Source organism: Balearica regulorum, chromosome 11, assembly GCF_011004875.1.
Source record: "Balearica regulorum gibbericeps isolate bBalReg1 chromosome 11, bBalReg1.pri, whole genome shotgun sequence".
NCBI classification, from domain to species: Eukaryota; Metazoa; Chordata; class Aves; order Gruiformes; family Gruidae; genus Balearica; species Balearica regulorum.
Window position 1 is genome coordinate 21,927,174 of NC_046194.1, and position 20,301 is coordinate 21,947,474.

Here is a 20,301-nt window from a genome sequence, read left to right on the forward strand (position 1 = left end):
TGGGTTTTGTTGTTCTTGTTGCAAAGGTTTTAAATATTTGTGACTGACTCTGTATGGTGAAAACGTCATATTGTTAACTTGCTGAGTTTTGTTATATTGTTTATGGAATAAATAAAAAAATTTAAAATCTCATTTTAAGATCATGTATGAAGAAGAAATTAAAACTGCCATTTATTGAATATTAGGAATCGTTTCTTTAAACAAATCGCTGCTACAGATGCCCCCTCCGCGCACGCCCCTCGTCCCAGCCCGCCGGCTTAATTGGGCTGATGCTCGTTACCGTCGAGCGCGTTAGAGACGGAGGCGCAGCTGCGGATGGGAAGAAGGGGGAAAAAGTGCTCGGATCGCTTCTGCTTTAAAGAAGTGCGGCTATTTTTGATGGAGAAACGGAAACTTCATCAAATTGACACCGAAAGAGTTACCGCTTCGCCTTCCGAGGGCGCGGAGACGGGGCAGGGCCGTGCAGCCGGGCCCTGAGAGGGGAGGCTCTTCCCAGCCCGCCGCGCCCGGGGAGAGCCGGGTCCCCGTCCCCGTCCCGTCGGGGTCCCCGTCCCGTCAGCGCCTGGAAGCACGCCCCTGGACCGGCCTTTTCCTGGGAAGGAGCAGGTGGGTGCAGTGAAACACCCTGCGGTTCTGAGCGCTGCGGTCTTCCTCTTCATTTTCTTGCGGAAAATGCTTTTAATTTTTTTTTTTTTTTTAAATTACCATTCCTTTCATTAGCGCTTAATGTTGATAGGAAGAATTGGAGGGGGGTGGTGGTGGTATGAATTTAGTCTGAGGTCTTGCCAAGCCCTGCCAGCAGAAAGCAGGACACGGGCACCGCGTTCCACAGCCAAATCCCTTGCAAGGGGGTGGGAAACGCTCCCCGCGCGGAGCAGAGCTGGGCCCTCTACAAGCCGCCTAAGTTCACAGCCTGGTTTCGGACGAGCGCTGCCTCCCCAGAGTTGCGCCAGACGGGATTTCGGGGCCGGGACCCCGGAGCAGCGAGCGGGGCGAGCGCTGGAGCGGGGCCGCTGGCCGGGGAAAGCTGTCGGCAGCTCGGCTTTAAGAAGGACGGAACCCAGTCTGGCGCTGGAAGGGTCTGCTCGCCGGTAAGTAAAAGGCGTAGAGGGGCTGGGCCAAGCCCACGGCCACCAAAACCAGCCGGTCCGCTCTCCTACGTGGGATCGGTCCCACGACCCGCGGACTGGAAATGCTTCTAGGTCCTTAGTGCGAGTCTTGGCTAGAAGCCTTGGGCTCGGACTTTTTAGGAGGGGCTGTTGCCGTAGGACAAGGGGAATGGTTTTAAACTAAAAGAGGGGAGATTCGGACTAGATATAAGCATGACATTTTTTATGCTGAGGGTGGTGAAACACTGGCAAGGGTTGCCCAGAGAGGTGGTAGATGCCCCATCCCTGGAAACACTCGAATAGCGCCCGGGGCGCTATGTATGATGTGCAAATTCCTCCAAAGTTTGAGCAGGATAAGTGTCGCGGTCCCTGCTACGGCGCTCAAGCGGGACCAAAGCTGACCAGAGCTGGGGGGTACAACCGAAACGTCCCTGCCTTGGCAAAGCAAAGTACTAAAGAGAAGGGAAACAGTCCAGCGGGGAGGGGTAAATTCGGGTTACCGGTACCCTCCGCTTGAATGGCACCCTCTTATCTTTGGAGCGTTTTAAAGGCAGAGGTTTCATCACGGTAGTGCTGCTTTAAAGGGATAAATTCCCACATTTAAAAAATTTAAAACGCAGTGAAAACTACCCTGTAAAATAAGGCACCTGGTAGCTGCATAAAGTCTCCATCTTTTACCCAAATAAAACATTTAATTAAGCAGCGGAGCCTTCATATACCTGAGTAATGCTACAGCAAGGGCCCTATTAAAGTGGGTTTGTGTTTATCTAACACATTTCTATTACATGCACGTGTAATTAAAATGCTCATAACTTCTGGATGAACCGTCCTCCATCTATGCCTACGGCCCCGTGACTTTTCCTCGTGAATGAAAGCAGAGTCAGATTTTAATTAGGATGTAATTTCACATCACCGGCTTCTCCGTCTTGCCAGCGGGAGCCACCGTCTCTGGCTGGCGGAGGGAGGCTGGGGACAAACCTGCCCTGGGTAATGTCGGCCGGCGGCCCCTGGTTTGGTCTAACTGCCTTCGCCGAGTCCCGACCGGCAAGATAATCTTGCAACCGATTCCACAGGACAGCTTCGGACACCTCCGCCTGCGCGCAGGAGGATTCGGCCTTCGCCTGCCCCGAGGAGGATTTTGCGCAGCGGGATTTCGACCTGTTGAACTGCTTCGCCCGGTTAACGGAAGGTCAGGAGGTAAATAACGCCGCGCCGCCAAGCAGCCGTCCTGCGGGTATCCCGGGAAGAGTCAGCTTTAGAATCCATTTCCTACAGCGCTTCCCATTATGAACTTAGCTCTGCGTAAAGGCTGTGCCTCGACTCGGAGCCACCCAGGGCTGCATCCCAAGGGCTCCCTTCACGTAGCGTTTGGGGATGGTGCAGATCCGGTCCGAAGCGTCACGCGCAGAGCGACGCGCACGCAAACGTCAGAGCAACGCACACGCAAACGTCGGAGCAGCGAGATGTTGCAGCCCGAGCTCCGCCGAGCTTTTCAATTCGCGCCTCGGCTGAATTCCTTACCTGCCCTTTCCAAAAGCAAAAAGCCCGGCTGGGCTGCGGCACCACTCGTTCTCTCTGCTGAGCTTTTCCCCGAGTTGGTAACGTCGCATCTCGAGGATTCGAAATTCTTTTTTTTTCCCCCCAAGCCTGCGCCTGTGGTCTGTCTCATTAACGAATCCCTCCCCGCCGCGCCGCCAGCCCCAGCACAGCCTGGCCACCAGCCCGGGGCACACGTGCCGCCGGCCCTCCTGGGTTCGTTAGCTGAAACGAGTCAGCACAAGGTGGGAATATGCTCATAAAATTATCTCGGGCTGAAGCGTTTGCAGGCTGGAGGCCTCTAGAGGGTGTCAGGTAATGAGTTTACATTGTGGATGTATTTTTCTCTCTTCGTTCAAGAAAGTCGATACAAAAAACCCCTGGGAATTGCTTTGGGCCGGGTACTCACAAGGGCTTCTCTTAAACATGTTTCGAACTTAGAAATGACAGTGTTTGTGGGAACAACAAATTAGGAGGCCCGGGGCAGCGCTGCGAGCGCCCGCGGGCTCCGTCCGCATCGCTCTTCAACCCGCAGCACACGCTGCGAGCGCGGCCGGCCGCGCGCCGATGATGGAACAGAGGCGGTGCGAGGCTCCCGCTTCACCTCCGCAACGTCGCAGCGCGCAGACGACGCCTTTTGCCGTACGCAGCCGGCACTGCACCGTCCCAAGCGGGAACTGGGGTTAGGATGAATAAACTCAAATTTTACAGATTTATTCTGTGTTAAATGTTCCAAGCTCTTCCCACCGGCGCGATCGTTTCTTATGAGGATTTGGGGTGCTAACACCCGTACGCTACAGCGTCGGGCTTTTCTGATTTCGTGACGGTTTACCATTCCATAGCATTGTACGGTTCTGGTAGGAAAGCGTGCGAGGAAAGGAATAACCCCGTCTCTGGAGCTGGGCTGGGCCAGCAGGCAGCGAGTAAAGCCCGCGGTCACGCACCGGCCGAGAGGTTAAAACAAAAACCCAACAGCTGCTCATCAAGCGGGCTGCATCCGTTGTGGGCGCTGAGCGCCGCTGGGATCTGAAGCAGGAATAGCGCATGCCGTGGTAAGCGCCACCCGTAATATTCTTTTAACACCGTTTCTGCAGGGATGAGGGATATTGGCAGAGTCTTGCCGGCGTGTTTGAGTGCAGGCCGGGTCTAGCAAAGCCCGGTCTGCGGGGAAAGGACTGACTGTGGCCTGACGATGCGTCCGTCCCCTTTTTGGTCCAGGACCCGGCTTGCCCGGTGGCTCCTGCCCGACCGGATGCTGCCAACCTGACGCTGGGTCAGCGCCAGACCCGACTGTGGACTGAAGATGGTCGGGGTGAGGAGATTTGGGGAATCCAGCCCCTTTTTCCTTATTCTCTGAAAAACAAAACTGCTTTTCCTCCTCTTGCTTTCCCTTCCTGCTCTTAGCTGCCGCCCAGCTGCTGTGGTGCCAGGAGAAGAGCCAGGCCTCCCCGGCTGTTGTCCCGCCGCGGCTCCGACAGCCCCCCGGGCCGAAGGTCCGATCTCCTGGGACTCCCGGAGCAGGTCCAAGCTGCTGGCCCTGGGGTTATTGCGGATTTTCCGGTGGGAAGGAGGTTGAGGTGCACTCAGGGCATCAGGTCTCACCCTGGCCCCGGTTATCACCCCAAAATACTCGACCTTGAGCTTATTAAAGCCCCCGAAGTCGACACGGAGACCAAACCTGCCCCAAATCTCGGATGTAAGTGCCACCTCCCCCAGCCGTGCAAAACCCAGCCAGGCCTCCACGTTGGGACTGTCCTTCCCCCAACGCGCAGCCGAGCCACGGATGCCGCTGCCACGCTCCCAGCACGGCTAACGGCGTTCCCGGCACATCCAAACGGCTTTTTGAACATCTCATAAAATCCCAGGTACGATCCGTCAGAACAGGCGACGCGTGGTTTACGTTGATAAACGCACGCAGGCTTCCCCCGTCAAATTGCCGGGTTTTATTTTTTTGTGGGATTGCACCGACGGCAGCTTTTGCTTCACAAATATACTTTGTGTGGCAGCGAAAGCACTGGTTCAATAAAGCACTTAAACACGCGCTTTATCTTAAGCATGCTGGAGATTATATCCCTCTTTAGCAAAGCATTTAAGTATGTGCTTAATTTAAGGATTTTAATTAAGGATTTTAATTGTAGACTTCAGTACGTGCTTACCTGCTTGGCTGAATATGGGCGAGATTACTACGTGCTGCAGATTTCTGCGTAAAGTAAATGACTAATTCTGTCTGAATGAAGATGCTGCGTTATTCCCGCACAACGCAGTTAAAATATAAATAGGAAAAAGGCAAGAGGCAGTTAACTCCATTCCTCTAACTGAAAGTAGCATCCACGACCAAACCTGAGTTGATTAAAATCTAGTAGTATTAGTTATAACCTCTGAAGTGGCATTAAAGATCAATAGAAAGGGGCACCTTAAAAATGAGTCTCCGGCTCGTAAGCTTTAATTATGAGAAAGGAAAGATTCAGACATCCTCCCTCTCTCATCGGAGGCAGGGACCTCGAAATGTCAATGGCCACCACATAACGGGCTGCGAGGCCGTTTCGCCGCTCGTTACGGGGTTTAAGCTGATTTCCTAAGGAAAGCGTTTCCTAAGGAAAGGTTTCTGTTTCTGCAGTAGCATTTGCTGTCACTGGAGAGCTTTCTCCATCCCGGCACTGGGGCAGAGGTAGGACCGGTGCTGACGTTCGAAGATGGACGGTGCCCACCTTGCCGTGGGACTGAAACTTTTTGCTCCTGCGTTTCCCGCACCGCTCATGTCTGACGACGCTCCGAAGCTCACAAGCCAACGCGCGCTCAGCTGACACACGGGTCTGCAACCTTCTCTGAATTATTTTATCGCACGCCTGGAAAGCGCGTATGATTTAATAGCGATACCACTCAGAATACAGGAATCACGGTGCTTTACTACTAAAGGCAGCAAAACGCCCTTGTTGTTTCTTTCCCTTCTTGTTTGCTCAGGGTTTTTTTGTCATTTTACTGTCCCTAGTTAAAGTTACATCATCAGCGATGCGAGGGAAGACGTGGTAGCTGTCTACAAGTATTCGGAAGAGATAATGACGTGCAAATGCGAGAGGAGGAGCTGAGACTCGGAAGGCTTGGAGGACATGAAGAAAAAGGAACGAGCCTAAACCCTAGCAACGCGAGAAGGGTCGTTTATCCATGTCTGGTGGTACTCCTCACCGCGCCTCCTGAAACTGTAAGAGTTGTTACGTCCGTATGGTGCTGGGTCCTGGGTGTAAAGAAGTAATCGGGATGGTCAGATTCTTCCTCTGCTTTTTTGGTTTCACTATCTTTCAAGATGCAAAATTTCAATTTTTTTTTCCCATTTCATTGAACTCCACCCCCCCATCCTCAAGTCTCACTATTTTCTGACCATCTGAAAATTTATTTGTCAAGCACTCCCCTGCTTCTGCCTGGACTTCTGTGTCTGCAAAGCATCTTTCTGATTTCTTCCAAGAGAAAAGGAACAACATAGGCCTCGGGTCTGGCTGAGACGGAGTTAATCTTCCCCAGAGCAGCCCTCCTGGTGCTGCGCGGTGTATCGGTAGGAGCAAGGTGTTGGTAACACACCACCGTTGGGCTACTGCTGGGGTGGGCAAGATCTCGGGAGGGGACACAGCCGGGACAGCTGACCCAGACTGACCCCAGGGATATTCCATACCATATGGCGTCTGCTCAGCAATAAAGCTAAAAGAAAGAAGGGGGGGGAGGCATTCGTTATTTCCATGTTTGTCTTCTGGAGGCACCGCTACACTTAGAAGCCCTGCTTCCCGGGAAGTGGCTGGACATCGCCTGCTGATGGGCAGTAGAGAATAAATCTTGTTTTCCTTTGCTTCGGTGTACGGCCTTTGCTTGCGCCACATCAATCAGCCTTTACCTTGACCCACGAGTGGTCTTCCATCTCATTTTCTCCTCCCCCATCCTGCTGAGGAGGGGGATGATAGAGCGGCTTGGTGGGCACCTGGTGACCAGCCTGGGCCAACCCGCCACAGTCTTTTTTTTGGTGCCCAACGTGGGGCACAAGAAAACGGCAGTTTTGTATTAAACGTGCTCTAGCAGTGATTAAGTGGCAAGCTCCTCTGCGGGTCACGGAGCTCGCTGGCTGCACTGCTTCTCTCCTCATTGTGCCGCCCGTGGGAAGACGCAGGTACGCACAATGGCTGTGTGCTGTGCCCTGCGCCGAGACCTCGCCGTGCTGGGGACCTGCTTGTGGAGAGGACAGAGAACCTCTCGGTGTGGCACTGGCCATTCTCTGTCTCTGTAAAAGTGATCCCTCTGCTGATTGACCCCAAAATTCGGGAAATTGCCTTGAGCCAGCCTTTTGCCCTCCTCCTTTTTGACCTTCATCTCCGCCTGCCTATCACTACCTCAAGGTTTTCATCACCTCCCACCTTTGCCTCACTCCTTGCCGTACGAGCTCACGTTTCCCACTTGCCCGTCTTGTCAGTATTGGTGAATATTTGTTTCTCACGGTGCCGCTCCCAGCTGTGGGACGACCGGACCGTCGCTCCCACCCATCCCTGCCCACCGTCCGCGCACCCCGGGGCTCCCCCGGGCTCCCCGCGTTGACTCCCATCTCGGCTCATCCTCTTGCCCGGTCCCAGCGCGCTTCCAGCCTCCTCTCGCATCTTCTAGTTGGGCTCCTGGCTGTTGGGGCGGCTAATCCAAGCCACGCAAAGGATGTTTAGTCTGCAGCATCCCTTAAAACGTCTTTTCTACTTTATCTCGTTTCACTCCTACTTCAGAGATGTCCCACCGGGCGCAGTATGAGAGGACCAGTGTCAGTGATGCTGTAACGCTGCTCTCCTAAGCCTCTCTAATCTGCTCTGCATCCACCTCTGTGTTTAAGGACACAGAGGGGTTTTCGTGCCATATGGAATCCTCATATCGCAACAGCGATGTCCTTTTGCTGTCCTTTGCAGTCAACCAGCACGGAAGGAAGATGTATGTCACCCACAGCTGCTACTCACGGACAGAGGAAAAGATGGCGCTGGCTGCGCGAAGGTACCTGAGATGGGAGGCGCAGCCTGCCGCGGCTTTGCGGCTGCCTCACAGAAATGATTGTGGTGTGCTCTGGCCAACTGGTCCTGCTGGAACGGGATGGCAGGGCTTCGCGGTCAGCCCATCATTAGCTGCAGTGACCGTAATTAGCCGCAGCAACGTTGAGTGCAGTGCAAAAGTCTTTTTGTCTTTTTGCGTGATACCACAAGGTATCACAACCCCTGACCAGACTTTTCTTTCAAGGTTTATATACTGAGCCATCTTAAAATGCAGAAGGGGAAGCAACTGTCATCTGGAGAGGGACCAGCGAGGAGATATACCTAGAGGGTTACCCATGCGAGAGCCTCTCCTGCAGAGAGATATCCCAGGCAGCCAGAATAACATCACAGGCTCCTACTGATCCCTGGCTCTGGGGGACAGAAGGACCCAAACAAACACAAGCGAGTTTCCGTGGAATTTTGCACCTTGCATCTCTCTCTTTGCCACGCGAAGCATAAGAGACACTTCTACCTCTTCTTGTCTATACCTGCGGGTGTTTTTTTTCTTTACCATCAGAATTCCTTTAGAGATCTTCTAGTCTGCGTGATTATGTGAGATTAAGCTTCCAGCCTTTTAACGGAAATAACAATCGGGGTGGGTGGCTATAAAGGCAGCTCCAGACAGCAAATCCACTTGCAAAGAGAAAAGTACGTAAGGGATGTGTTCTGTGGAGCGCAAGACATTTCATAGCTAGGTTGTGTGGCAGAAGCGTCTCAAGAACGGCGGCTGTAAGCTGGCAAAGTGGGTATGCGGGGACCAAGGAAAACGGGAAACGCAGAGCCACGCGGAGTGCTCGGTCTGTCCTGCCGTCTGAAAACACAGCACGAGCTACCGCAGCCGCAAACAGCGATCGTTTGTGCGCGTTGGTTTTGGATATCAAAGTATTGCCGCTTCAGAGAGCCGCTCAGCATCACCGAACGTACCTTCAGATTATGATCTCGAGTGAACAACCTGGGTAAGGCTTGACATACCGACGTGTCTATCAGACGCCGTGTGCTTCTTATCTTTTTGCACGTCGCGCATGGTCTATTTTCTTCCTTGAGAGGAGGGGAAAGAGAAACGTACGGCATTTCAAAAGTGGAAATGGAAAAGATGTCTTCAGATGTGGTACCAAAGGCGTGATGACCAGGACCCTTCGTGCCTCGCGCTGTGCAGCACAGTGCGATCGTGGAGACCTTTGCTTGGAGTGCCAGGCTGTGATTGACGTGCTCCTGTTTCGATGCACTACCAGTACGGGCAGAAAGAAACCTCTGCCAATTCTGAGCAGTATAAGGTACATGACCTACAGACGAGTCGATCTAATTTTATCCTGTAGTGAGCACTGGTGCACCTGGATAATGAATTGCACATTATCACATCCTTTGCTCGACTATCTCAATATAATATATTTAGTCTTCGTAGCCTTCGGTACATCACGTTATTTATTCTTTCATCTAAAGTATTTGGAGCAACTTGCTAGCAAGATGCAGCCCTATTTGTCCTTCTAAGGACAACAATAGCAGGAATAAATGTTAAACTCAAGGAAGGGATAAAAAAAAAAAAAAAAAAGCAGCTCTATTTGTGCTATGCCGAGACGCATTTCTTGGCAGCCCCAGAGATTCAACAGTCTGGTATTTATCACGACAAAATGCAGAAATGTCTGATGATTACACAAAGGAAAATAGACTGAGCGTAAACTGCAGACTGAGAGATAAGGGCCCATTTTTGTGGCAGGCAGCTGGTAAAACGGTGGTTTGTCAAGTCAGCCCCGGGGGGCAGCAGAGGAGGGGGCACAGGACAGGGCAGTGAGGGGCAGAGCAGAACCCGGTGATTAACGGGACAGTTTAAAACCAAGGAGGAGAATTAGGCAGCCTGATTAATCACATTATTTAACACCACCACAAGGATTATTTTTAAGGAATTTATCCCTCTCTCATCTCCCATCGGATAAGGCTGCAAAATGCCGGCGTTGGCTACGGAGACTATTTAAGATCTTTCTTTTTGAAACGAGCCCCTGGCGCGGTGCTCAGCGAGAGGAGTCTGTCCGGCAGCGCCCGGAGCTGCGGCTGAGATTTCGCATTGACCCCAGTCCCTCGAGGACACGGTCTGCCCCGGGCTACAAGGTGGGTCCTGCCCTGGGGGCACACGCTGGATTTGGCCCTGGCTCTCTTTGGAGGTGGGTGCTTGGCAAGAGCCCTCTGCAACGCGCCCTGATGCAACGGGGATGGGCTGCACTGTTCTAGACCCTCTCTATGAACAGGCTGAACACCCTCAGGGGTTTTTGGGGGTAGAGTGGAGGAGAGATTGTTTCCTGGAGGGTGGGAAAAGCCAGTCTCAGTTGGGGTTATGATGCCAGGGTTACTGAAATCAAGAGTTGAAGAACAAGTTTTATTATGGAGTCTGAAAGGCCCGGGGAGCTCAGGGAGCTCCTGGTGCGAGACAGTCACCGTCAAGGTCGCTTGGAGTTGGGGTTGGGATTGGGGAGCAGAAAGGTACACATCTCTCAATTATTGCCAAGTCTGTAAAGTCTGCAAAGTCTGCTGACCTGCAGGAAACATGCTGAGGTGGAGGCTCATGTTGGTTATGGAGATCTGCTGCCATGCTGTCGAGCGGGGAGTGATCACCAGTTTAACTTCAGGGCAATGGTTATGAACTTGGTTATGATTTCGGTTCAAAAAAGAAAATGAGCCATTCCCTGGACTGTTCTGGACATCGCACAGGCCACCAGGTTCTTGGTTGAAGGATGAAGGATGGTGGTGAAATTTATTATTCTGTACAGAGAACAATGTACAGAAGCTCCTGGGGTTTAGTGGTTGCATCCCAGTGGTGGAAGTCCTCCAGTTCCCTGACACAAGCACAGAGCCAAAGGAACACACGATCCTTCTGTTCTGGCTTCATTTCATCCTTTTACAGCACGGCATATTTGATGCAAGATTCAAGGGAACGATGAACTGCTCTCCAGAGCTGCCATTTCCTAAGGAAAATTCAGTAAAAACACGTGGACATGCTGCACATGATATAGATATTCCATTTTTCGTAGGGTCAACCTAGGGAGTAGCATGAGCCTCTGCCTTTCAACATCCTCCCTGCCCCAAATAAAACCACCAGCCTTTTAGGATCACTAATCTCCTCTGGTGCAGGTGAGGGGATTGCTGAGTTACCCTGGTAGGCTCCTAGGCTGGAGCGCAGACCTGTCACTCAACAGTGCCAAGGGCATCAGAAGCAACTAAAGAAAAATGAGAACTGATTTGAAGAATGCAATAATCATTCACCTTGCTAGGGGGAAAAAAGGATTTTATTGTCGATATATTAGAAAGAGTAATGTTTACTCTCTGATAAGCATTATGGCACCCACAGAAGTAAGTCTGAAACCTCAAGGACTTGCACCATAATGGCCTTAAGCTGCAGGAGGGGAGACTGAGATGAGATCTGAGGAAGAAATTCTTCCCTGTGAGGGTGGTGAGGCCCTGGCACAGGTTGCCCAGAGAAGCTGTGGCTGCCTCTACATCCCTGGCAGCGTTCAAGGCCAGGCTGGATGGGGCTTTGGGCAACCTGGGCTAGTGGAGGGTGTCCCTGCCCAGGGTAGGGGGTGGAACTGGATGGGCTGTGAGGTCCTTCCAACCCAAACCAGTCTGGGGTTCTATGATTCCATGTTGCAAATCAATCCAAGAGGCTAAGGCAGGGAGAAGTGGGCAGGGGAAGGCTTCTGACTCCAGTCCTGGCCCACAGTAAGAAGCCAAGTATCCCCTTGGACCCCATGCCTGCCTCTCCGTAGCAATTTTGCTTCCCAGCATATCATACCCAGCTCGTTTTTGTAATCGCTCTTGCAGCTCCTCTTGGAAATACACGGGTGTTCGCCCCCCCATGGTTCTCACGTGTCCTGTCCTACTGAGGCAGATGTGCTCGCTTAACGTAAATGGGGATGGTGATCTCCGGGTTCAGAGGACAGAAAACCAACGATGAGGAACGAAGCAAGGTGGGTTTGAGGGAGAAACTGAGAACTGCCATAGCCTGTAAGTATGTCTGCTTGTGCTTTGGTGGCTGCCCTTGGACAGGCGGTTTTGTCACTCTGTGCTCAGCTTCTCGTTGCTCTAACAAGGGACAAGGAGCTCCACTGATCTTTGTGAAGCATTCCATAAGCGCCACGTTTTTCTTTCATGTTCTGGATGTCCCTGCTACAGAACACATCCATCAAACCCTGCCCGTAATGGAGTAATTAAACAGCACCGCTAAAGGGATGTCATAGGACGGCACTGATTACAGCTCACCCAGAAATGTCTTCCCAAGTCCCAGGCCCTTTGACGTGATTCTCCCTCCCTTTCTCTGAATTTCTTCCTGCATTAATTTCAGCCAGTCCTGGGATTATTTGAAAAAAGGGCCTTGGGGGATTTGTTCAAAGGCACCGCCACCACGGACGACTTTGCTTTCTGAACTGAAGCATTTCACTCCTATCTGTCTGGACACATGAGCTGCTCAGCACTGCTTCATTAGGCAAGTTATTTTTAAATTCCCAGGAAGAGCAAAACATTGTGCGAGGAATTAGCATTTGCTGTCGAAACAGCTGCAAAAAAGAATAGGCAGAGACCCACTGCGGGTGCCCCCTGCGAGCCCTGCGATTAACCAGACGGCGGTACCCAAAGTCACTGACGCACGCTCAAGCTGCTCAAAAGATGTTAGGAACCGCGCCCGAAGATCAGGATTGGTGAGCAACCATCAAAACCATGTTTTGGATGGAAACAGAGGGTGACCATCAACAATAAATAAGAAAACGTCCTTCAAAGATGTCTTTTCCCTCCAACCCCATCCTGTGTTTCCCAATTTCTCTTTCCCCCATTTTTCTCCTAAGGACTTTGACACTTAAAAAACCCCTTCCGTTCTGGTTTCTCAACACAAATAAATGAGAAGAGAAAGCCTGCCCAGGGTCCTGGCTCCCCTTAAACAATAACTAAAACCCAGCGGGCGCCCGATACCTTCGAAACGCCAAGGGACAGCAATAAAGCTGGCGTTATCTGGTAGTACTCTCGCCTGGTAGCACGTTTAAGCTTCCCAGTGGCTGATACTGCTCTAACGACGCGGAGTTAAAGCAAAAGGCACGGCAATAAAGCTGTCAGAGGCACGTTTTGGTAGCTGTCTTTTTGCAAACGCTGATTGCCTTGCGGCTTGCGCTGCTCAGAGCAGCTACGGCTCGCTCTGATAATGTTATGTGAGGGGAAAAAAAAAAAAAAAAAAAAGGTGTTGGAAAGCTGGAGCCCATTAAGGATATGGCCTAAACCTGAAAAAGGAGGAGAAATGACTCAAAATGGCCTTTTCACCTAACTGGGAGCACACACGGATTGAAGCTAAGGCTGCCTGCGCCTGCCTGCTTTGCCTCTTCCCGCAGTCATAGTGCTTCTGTAGTTATTCAGAAGAAATCTAGCAGGAGCTGTTCTAATAACCTGCTCCCAATTCCAGCCTAACGAAGGCTGCCAGATTCCTCTGAATTAATTTTTGTTCAAACTAGAATGTTTCCTTGGGGGGGGGGGGGGGGAGAGAAAAAAATCATCTCATTAAGTATTTCCAGTGATTCTTCAGTGACGGGCACTCTGCCGTAGTCGGCAAATTGTGGGTGCACGGTTGCAGTGGACAACTTTCCCCGCTGCTTAAAATATCCAGCGACCTATTTTGAGGTCCAGCTACCAAACACCCCTTTGCCAGATAAAGAACGCTTTAGTGTTAGATTTGCCACGTGCCTTCCTACAGACTGCACTGAGAACCTCCCTTAACCTTTTATTTCTTAATGAACTGTGTTCCTGGGGTGGTTTCTCAGGAAGGTGTGTTTCCCAGCCCTTGGAGAAGTCTTCCTGGAGTCCACCACAGAGGTAATAAAACCTCCCTTGTCTTCCTTAGCATCTCCCTTTTTGGTTCCAGGGAAGCATTAGCTCCTCTTGGCAGAGCCTCTCATGAGGAGCTGATGTTGAGCTGATGATTCCTCTTCTGAATCACTGTTTTCCCTGACTTTGTCACCCACCCCACGGTCCAGCTGCGGCTCTATTCTTAGGCTGACAACTTTACATCTGGTGGCACTGAAAAACCATGTTGTTTACTTAAGCTCAGCTCATTAAGTGATCCAGATTAGGTTTGGATCTGCACCTGCAGATCCCCAGGAATGATTTTATATTCTCTTGTAGGTCACCGATCACACATTAAGCGGCGTGGGGGTCAAGAACCGATAGGAAGGGAGCCATGCCTTGCTCAGTGATGCTTCTGCTTACAATTACCCTTGGAGCCCTATCAGCTACTTTTCAGTCCAATTAATACTTGGTGTGTTGACTTACATTGTTGCTCTTTCTCAATCAAAATATTGTGAATGATGAGATCAGATCTCCTACTACCTCAAGGTTAATTCTATCAGCACTACTACCTGAAACCATGACATGAAGGAAAGTATCTGGTTAACTTGACAAAGCCTACTTTTCATAATATTACAGTAGCCTCTTGAAATGATTGATTAGCCAGGCCTCGTACCTACATTACATTATTTAGCATGGCGCTGCTGTCAGCATGACCGAGACACACCGCGTTTGCTCCCCTAAAGGCCACAATGAGAAGTGGTAGGCACCTTCTGGTTGTTGAATGAGCACAAGTTAAACCTTTTGGAAACCTGTACGCAACTTCCTTTCAAAAATGTGCGACCGCACTTCTCTACAGCAAAGTTTTACCCAAAGCTGCCAGTTGTTATTCTCTCTTAGGTATCCTTGATCACAGAATGCCAAGCAATATGTTTCACTAACTTTTTAGGAGACAAAGAGCTGCAACAGATTTCACCTGGCCTCTCCTCCAGCAGCTGAGAGAGGCCAGGCCAACTGTCCATCCTCGTCTGCCGCTAACGACTTCTGCTCAGGGACAGGTCTCCCAACAAACCATGCCCAGCAGTGGTAGAGTCTCTGCTGTTCTGCCCAATGCTGCGGAAACCGTTGTATCTGTGATGTAAAATCCAGTGGCGCCGCGGCTTCCTGCCCTTCTCCTGCGTTTTGCACCGTGGTGTCTCTGGGCAGAGCTCAGAGATGTTCCTCAAACCCCGTACATTGGTGGTGACGGTTCCGGCTCTCGCCTTTGAGAGCTTAGCACTGGCGTGTGGGAACACTCGTACCCAGGAGCTAAATTAACACCGAGCAGACGCGTTTTTCTGTCTAAACAGAGGAAAAAGGAAAAGAGCTTCGAGTGTTTTTAACACTTAGAACCGACGGAAAAAAAAAAAAATCTCCTGTTCAGAACTCTTCACCAATACAGTATTGGGGCTGTCTGTGTAATTGTAGCATCTTGCAATTGTGCCGGTTCTTCACGTGTAACAACTTGTTGTTGGTTTTTTTGCTGCTCGTTTGGAGGAGAGGCAATGGAACAAGGTCTACGAGACTGCTGCCGATCAATCCGCATAGGAAAAATCCTGATACAGAGCGACGAGGAGACGCAAAGAGCAAAAGTGTACTATGCTAAGTTCCCACCAGACATTTACAGGAGAAAAGTTCTTCTGATGTACCCAATACTAAGTAAGGGTCTTTCATCATCGTGTACAGTTCGTGTGCTGGATTTAAAGGAAAAATTCTCAATTTCAGGGGCTTTGATTAGGTTTTTTCCTTGATTTAGGTGACCTAGTAGGGAATTTATCAGGCTGTGCCAGAATCCATAGGAGTCAGCCTGCACCAACACACTTTGGACAGAAGTATTTTGGAACAGACTGACACAGAACAAACGGATATGACTGTATGACGTCACAAGAGGGTTTTTTCCTACATTTTATATTGTCAAGTCGGTTGAGGGCATGTTTAAAAATCTTTTTGGCCAAAGGGGCAAATACTTGACTTAGATTAGTTCTGGGCAGTTACTGCCTGAACACTGAGTGGGGTTCAGTCACAAAGCACTCTGTCATCACAGGGCCCAGCACCTCGGTGCTGGGGCTGTATAAACCGCTACACTCTCTGCTTTAACTTATTTATTCTTCTCTAGCCTGAATTTTTTGGGTGCAACTGGATTTAGAGACTGACAGCAAACGTCATGAGAGAAATCCTTTGGGATACAGACCTAACCTACAGACTGCACCAGGGAAAGTGGAAACGGATTTTACCCCTTAAAGAGCGATTTGCGTGTTAAAAAAAGTACCACATGCTTGGCTGAATACTCCATCTCTTTTGTTACCTGCAGCAGTGACTACAGACAGCCTGAGGAGTTTCTGTTTTCCACTGCATTTACCTAGAACACGCGACAGAACCTTACGCATCCTGCATCGATCACGTTCTTTCTATGCAACTTCCTTTCAGAAGCAAAGGCCAAAAAAAGTCCATTTCAAAAGTAAATAGCAGCCCAGTTTAAAACCACAGGTCGCAGGGGGTGCAGTCAAAATGACTGTTTTTATGCTGCCCAGATCTCTAGTTGACGGCCTTTTTAAAAGCCAAAAATACTCATTGGAAAAACCGTATTCCATTAGGAGGCCATCTGCAATTAAGTTTGCGGCGTCAGCTGCAAGAACGCACCCAGCAAAAAGATCTCGGCAGCAGTATTTTGAGAAACACTACGTTTCCCCCCAGGGATCCGACTCTTCGTTTACTCGCTGCCTTGAAGAACGCAGACGCGTCACGTCTTCGGCAAACGCCCCACGGACGCTGCATTCCCCGACACCCACCTTTCCCTGCAGCTTTCTGCACTCGGCTTCAATCCCGGGGCACGGAGGAACCTGCCCGGCTGTTCTGCGGCCCTGGAACGCAGCACAGACCGTGCACACGCCAGCTGTCAGAAATCTGACGTGGTTCTGAAGCTGTCCAACTAGTTATTGCTTCTGCCTGGACAAGAGTTTCTTATAACCGAGTGTGTGAGGCCGAGCTGCTTTTAAGGAAAGGGAAAAACCGGCCACAACTAATTACAGGAAAAGTTACTGAATAAGAGTAAGTTACTTGGAAACCTTGAAAGCTGTTTCTAAACCTGAGCTGGATAGCCACGTTATCACAAAGATATCTGCCTTAGTAATAATTAGAAGACAAAACCAGACTCAACTCAGGAAAGAAATTCATCCAATTTATTACCAAGCAAATCAGAGTAGGGTGGATATCTGCTCCACCATCACCCTCCACGGGCTGCAGGGGACAGCCTGCCTCACCACAGTCTTCTCCACGGGCCGGCGCCTGGAGCACCTCCTCCCCTCCTTCTTCACTGACCTTGGTGTCTGAAAAGTTTCTCACTCTGGATGCAAAAGCTGCCACTAGTTGGTTTTGGGTTTTTTTCCTCCTTAACTCTCTTATCGCAGAGGCGCTACCACCGTCCCTGATGGACTCAGCCTTGGCCAGTGGCGGGTCCGTCTTGGAGCCGGCTGGCCTTGGGTCTGTCGGACAAAGGGGAAGCTTCTAGCAGCTTCTCGCAGAAGCCACCCCTGTAGCCCCCCCCGCTACCAAAACCTTGCCACGCAAACCCAACACAACCGTACAGCAACATTAGGAATAGTTATATCCTTAGGTTTTCTCTCAAGTTTGTTCCGGGCTGGTACATCAGTGTAAATTGGCTTCATTTGCCTGCTCAGTACCTGGCTCTGCTAACACTTTCAGAATATAAGGATTTGAGTTTGTCAGGTCTTCTTTTTTTTTTTTTTTTTCCTTCAGTTTTAGAAGCTCCCAAGAGATTCTGATTTTTCTCACCTCACTGCATTTGGATTATTACTTATCTATATTGTGAATAAATTATTTTACTATCTTTTTAGGAAAAAAAACAACCAATATTTTTCTCATCTATCACTGCAAACCAAATAACCAGTTTTTAAGACCCTGCAGGGTTGAAAGTAAATTTATTTACCCTCATTGAAGGAAACAACATTAAACTTATCACAGAAAAGTGCTGTAATTCTCCTTCAGTATACACACATTAGCAAATTGAAAACACTTAAATATGAATTACACCATGCTTTTGCTATAGATTTTGGATTTTTTCCCTATACTGGAAAGTTCTCTATGCAAATATATTTTCCCCTACAGGCTTTTTGAAATACAGTGCTACACCTAGCCTAATTTTTTTCAAAGCTATTAAGGAGATACGTATGCATAGGCCATTAATTCTTATTCATGTCAACTGGATACTGAAATCCACTAAGTGGTTTTGAAAAATCAGAGCTTATTCTGCACCTGATGGTCCCTGTGAGGGCATTTGCATATAAACTCCACCAAATCTCACCGAGGGAGGTACTTTTCCCTTAGTTGTCTGCCCCAGACCTCAGCTACAAGTTTTTACCACTGGAATCAGCAGAACCCAGCTGCCATCTCTGCGCATCGCTGGGTGTTCACCTCCCAGCAAACTGGCAAATATCCACCTGAAGAATCTGAACACACCCACGGAGGTAAAGAATAACATGGTTTATTCCTCTGTCGCTTGCCTTTTGATGATCTTCAAGACTTTTGGGGAAGATTAATCAATTAAAAGTATTTTAATGAGGGGGAAAGAAAGAGACAAACAAACTTGTTATTACAAAAATTACTTGTCAGATGTCATAAAATACCAAGAGGTTGTTCCAGGAGCATAAACCATCACCTTATCTCTCCGTTCAAATAGTAGAATATGCTCTACCTCCCATTTGCTCCATAATCCCTAACATTTTACTGCTTAGGTTACTGGTGTATAACAAAGCCACTTTTATCCTGCTCTGACCTTGCCTGTATTCAGAAAAGGTTGAGAGAAAAGACAGGATTCACTTTCATGCATAAACCACTCTGTCGCAGTCACATCGCCTCCGATTTCTTCCATTCTTTGAGGTCTGCCATCAGAGCACTCTGATGGACGTCCTGCTGATTTACTAATTGGCAATACTCACACTCGGTGGCTGCCTTATCAATTGTTGGCACAAGGCTTTCCCTGATAAAGGGGATCAATTGTGTGCCAATATCTGCTCCCTGATTTATCGATGTTTGACAACGGAATGAATTTTTTGCCTGCTTCAAAGACGTCTGCCAAAAATGAAAGTGTACATAGGCACTCAGCCACGGGGTCTCTCTCTTCAGGGGACGCACTTTCTCCAACCACTGGAATCTCTCAGAATCAGTCCTTTGTGACATTAAATTTACCCTTCCCATTTTTTTCTTTTTCTTTAATTTTACTCACATTGAGCAGTAAACCAGATCTGCTAGGTCACAGTTTGACCCTACAGTAAATCCAGCTGTCATGCAGGATCTATATTGCAGCAATGAGGCAAAGGATTGATCTGATTTAAACTCACTCTCCCAACTCCAGTTTGCTTTTAAAAACACAACAGGTTAACCTTCTGCAAGTTTTATGCTGAATTAGGTATCACCTCTCTGTCACTCCAACTATATGCCATATCATCTGTCCTTCTGCAGATGGAATAAACTTCCATGCTTTATGTTCTGGTTATTTCGACAAAAATATAGCTGGGATCGTGCATCTGCTCCAGATGAAACTGGGACTGTTTCTGTTCTCCATTCCTAATGATTTTGGCATCACGACCTTCGTTTCAGTGAGTTTCTAACCCACTTGCTTTCCTGGTCCCATGCTGTGGCAAGTAAAACCGATGAGAAACATGCCCTGTACCTGACCCCTCCACTCTCGCTAGCACGAGCTCTGTAGCTGCCTTTGAGTTCGCCAGCCTGAAGGGGGAAATTTAAACTGTGAATATATGAAATGACTTCATTTATGTTAAAAGGTGGGCTTGTATCTTTCTACACATTTAAGTTTCAACAACCTTTAAACGTAACCCACTCCTAAACTTGACAGTAAGCTCACTATTATTTCAATAAACTACCAAGAGGAGAAACAAAGGTGTCTTGTGGGCTTCCTGAAACCATGTAAATCCCTAGAAATACGTGTTTTCTCTACGTATGGGATCTTGCTTGAAAACGAAGATGACTTGCTTGGAAGTCATCTGTTTTACTTTTCCTTTTCAAGAGAGACCTTCCCGGCAGTACAGCAGGATCTTTCCAAACTCTGAGGCAATCCCTTCCATTCTCTATGGGAGACAAGTCCGCAGAGCCTCAACCTTTCACCCTCCTTGAACTAAATTGCAGAAGTATTTAACCCAAGAACACAACTTACAGAACATGGGAAGTCTGGTGCTCTTTTAATTAAGGCTCATAGTGGTAAACAGGCATATCTTAGCTTTTATATAGTGCAAGAGTTGTCTTTAATACATGACACCAGGTTAGACAGCATAGAAAACCCAGCGTGAGGAGGGGAAACGCTGCCACGGTCAGAGGGCGAAGAGAGCGAATGTCCGTATCGACAGACACGACTCCTCGCTAACAATTTTTTCCTCAGCCTTTGGCAACGTTGGCCATCGCCAGCCCCGAGCACTGGCACCTCTGCCCGGATTGTGCCGTGAGGTGACATGAAATGGCCCTTGCACTGACAGGCCCGGTTCCTGCGGGGACACGTGCCCTACTTCTGCTGCACTTTAACGGGCACCACAGGCAGGCCCTGCTGAGCCCCGGGGCCTTCGGCACCCCCTCGGGGCGGCGGGAGGCTGCGGGCTGAGCGGTGGCCGGGAAGGCACCCAGCAGCCACCCCGCCTCCATGCCAGCCCTCGGCCTTTGCCCCTCTTCAAAATGGCGGCGCCCCCTAGGCGCTGGGGCCGCTCTATCCCCGCGGTCCTCCACGCTCCTCTCGTTGGGCC

The 20,301-nt window shown here is 49.6% G+C and overlaps 2 long non-coding RNA genes across 3 annotated transcripts; both read left to right on the forward strand.

The window, feature by feature from the left end:
• Window positions 1–526: 526 nt before the first annotated feature.
• LOC142603312 (uncharacterized) lies at window positions 527–19,450 on the forward strand. 2 transcript variants are annotated; one of them, XR_012837208.1, is made up of 3 exons: window positions 527–606; window positions 15,032–15,193; window positions 18,431–19,450. It is a non-coding gene; the product is annotated as an uncharacterized LOC142603312 (long non-coding RNA). The 2 variants fall into 2 exon arrangements; XR_012837207.1 differs by lacking the exon at window positions 527–606 and having other exon boundaries at window positions 14,740–15,193.
• On the forward strand, window positions 757–13,184 carry LOC142603313 (uncharacterized). Its single transcript, XR_012837209.1, has 2 exons — window positions 757–1,091; window positions 11,498–13,184. It is a non-coding gene; the product is annotated as an uncharacterized LOC142603313 (long non-coding RNA).
• Window positions 19,451–20,301: the final 851 nt, after the last annotated feature.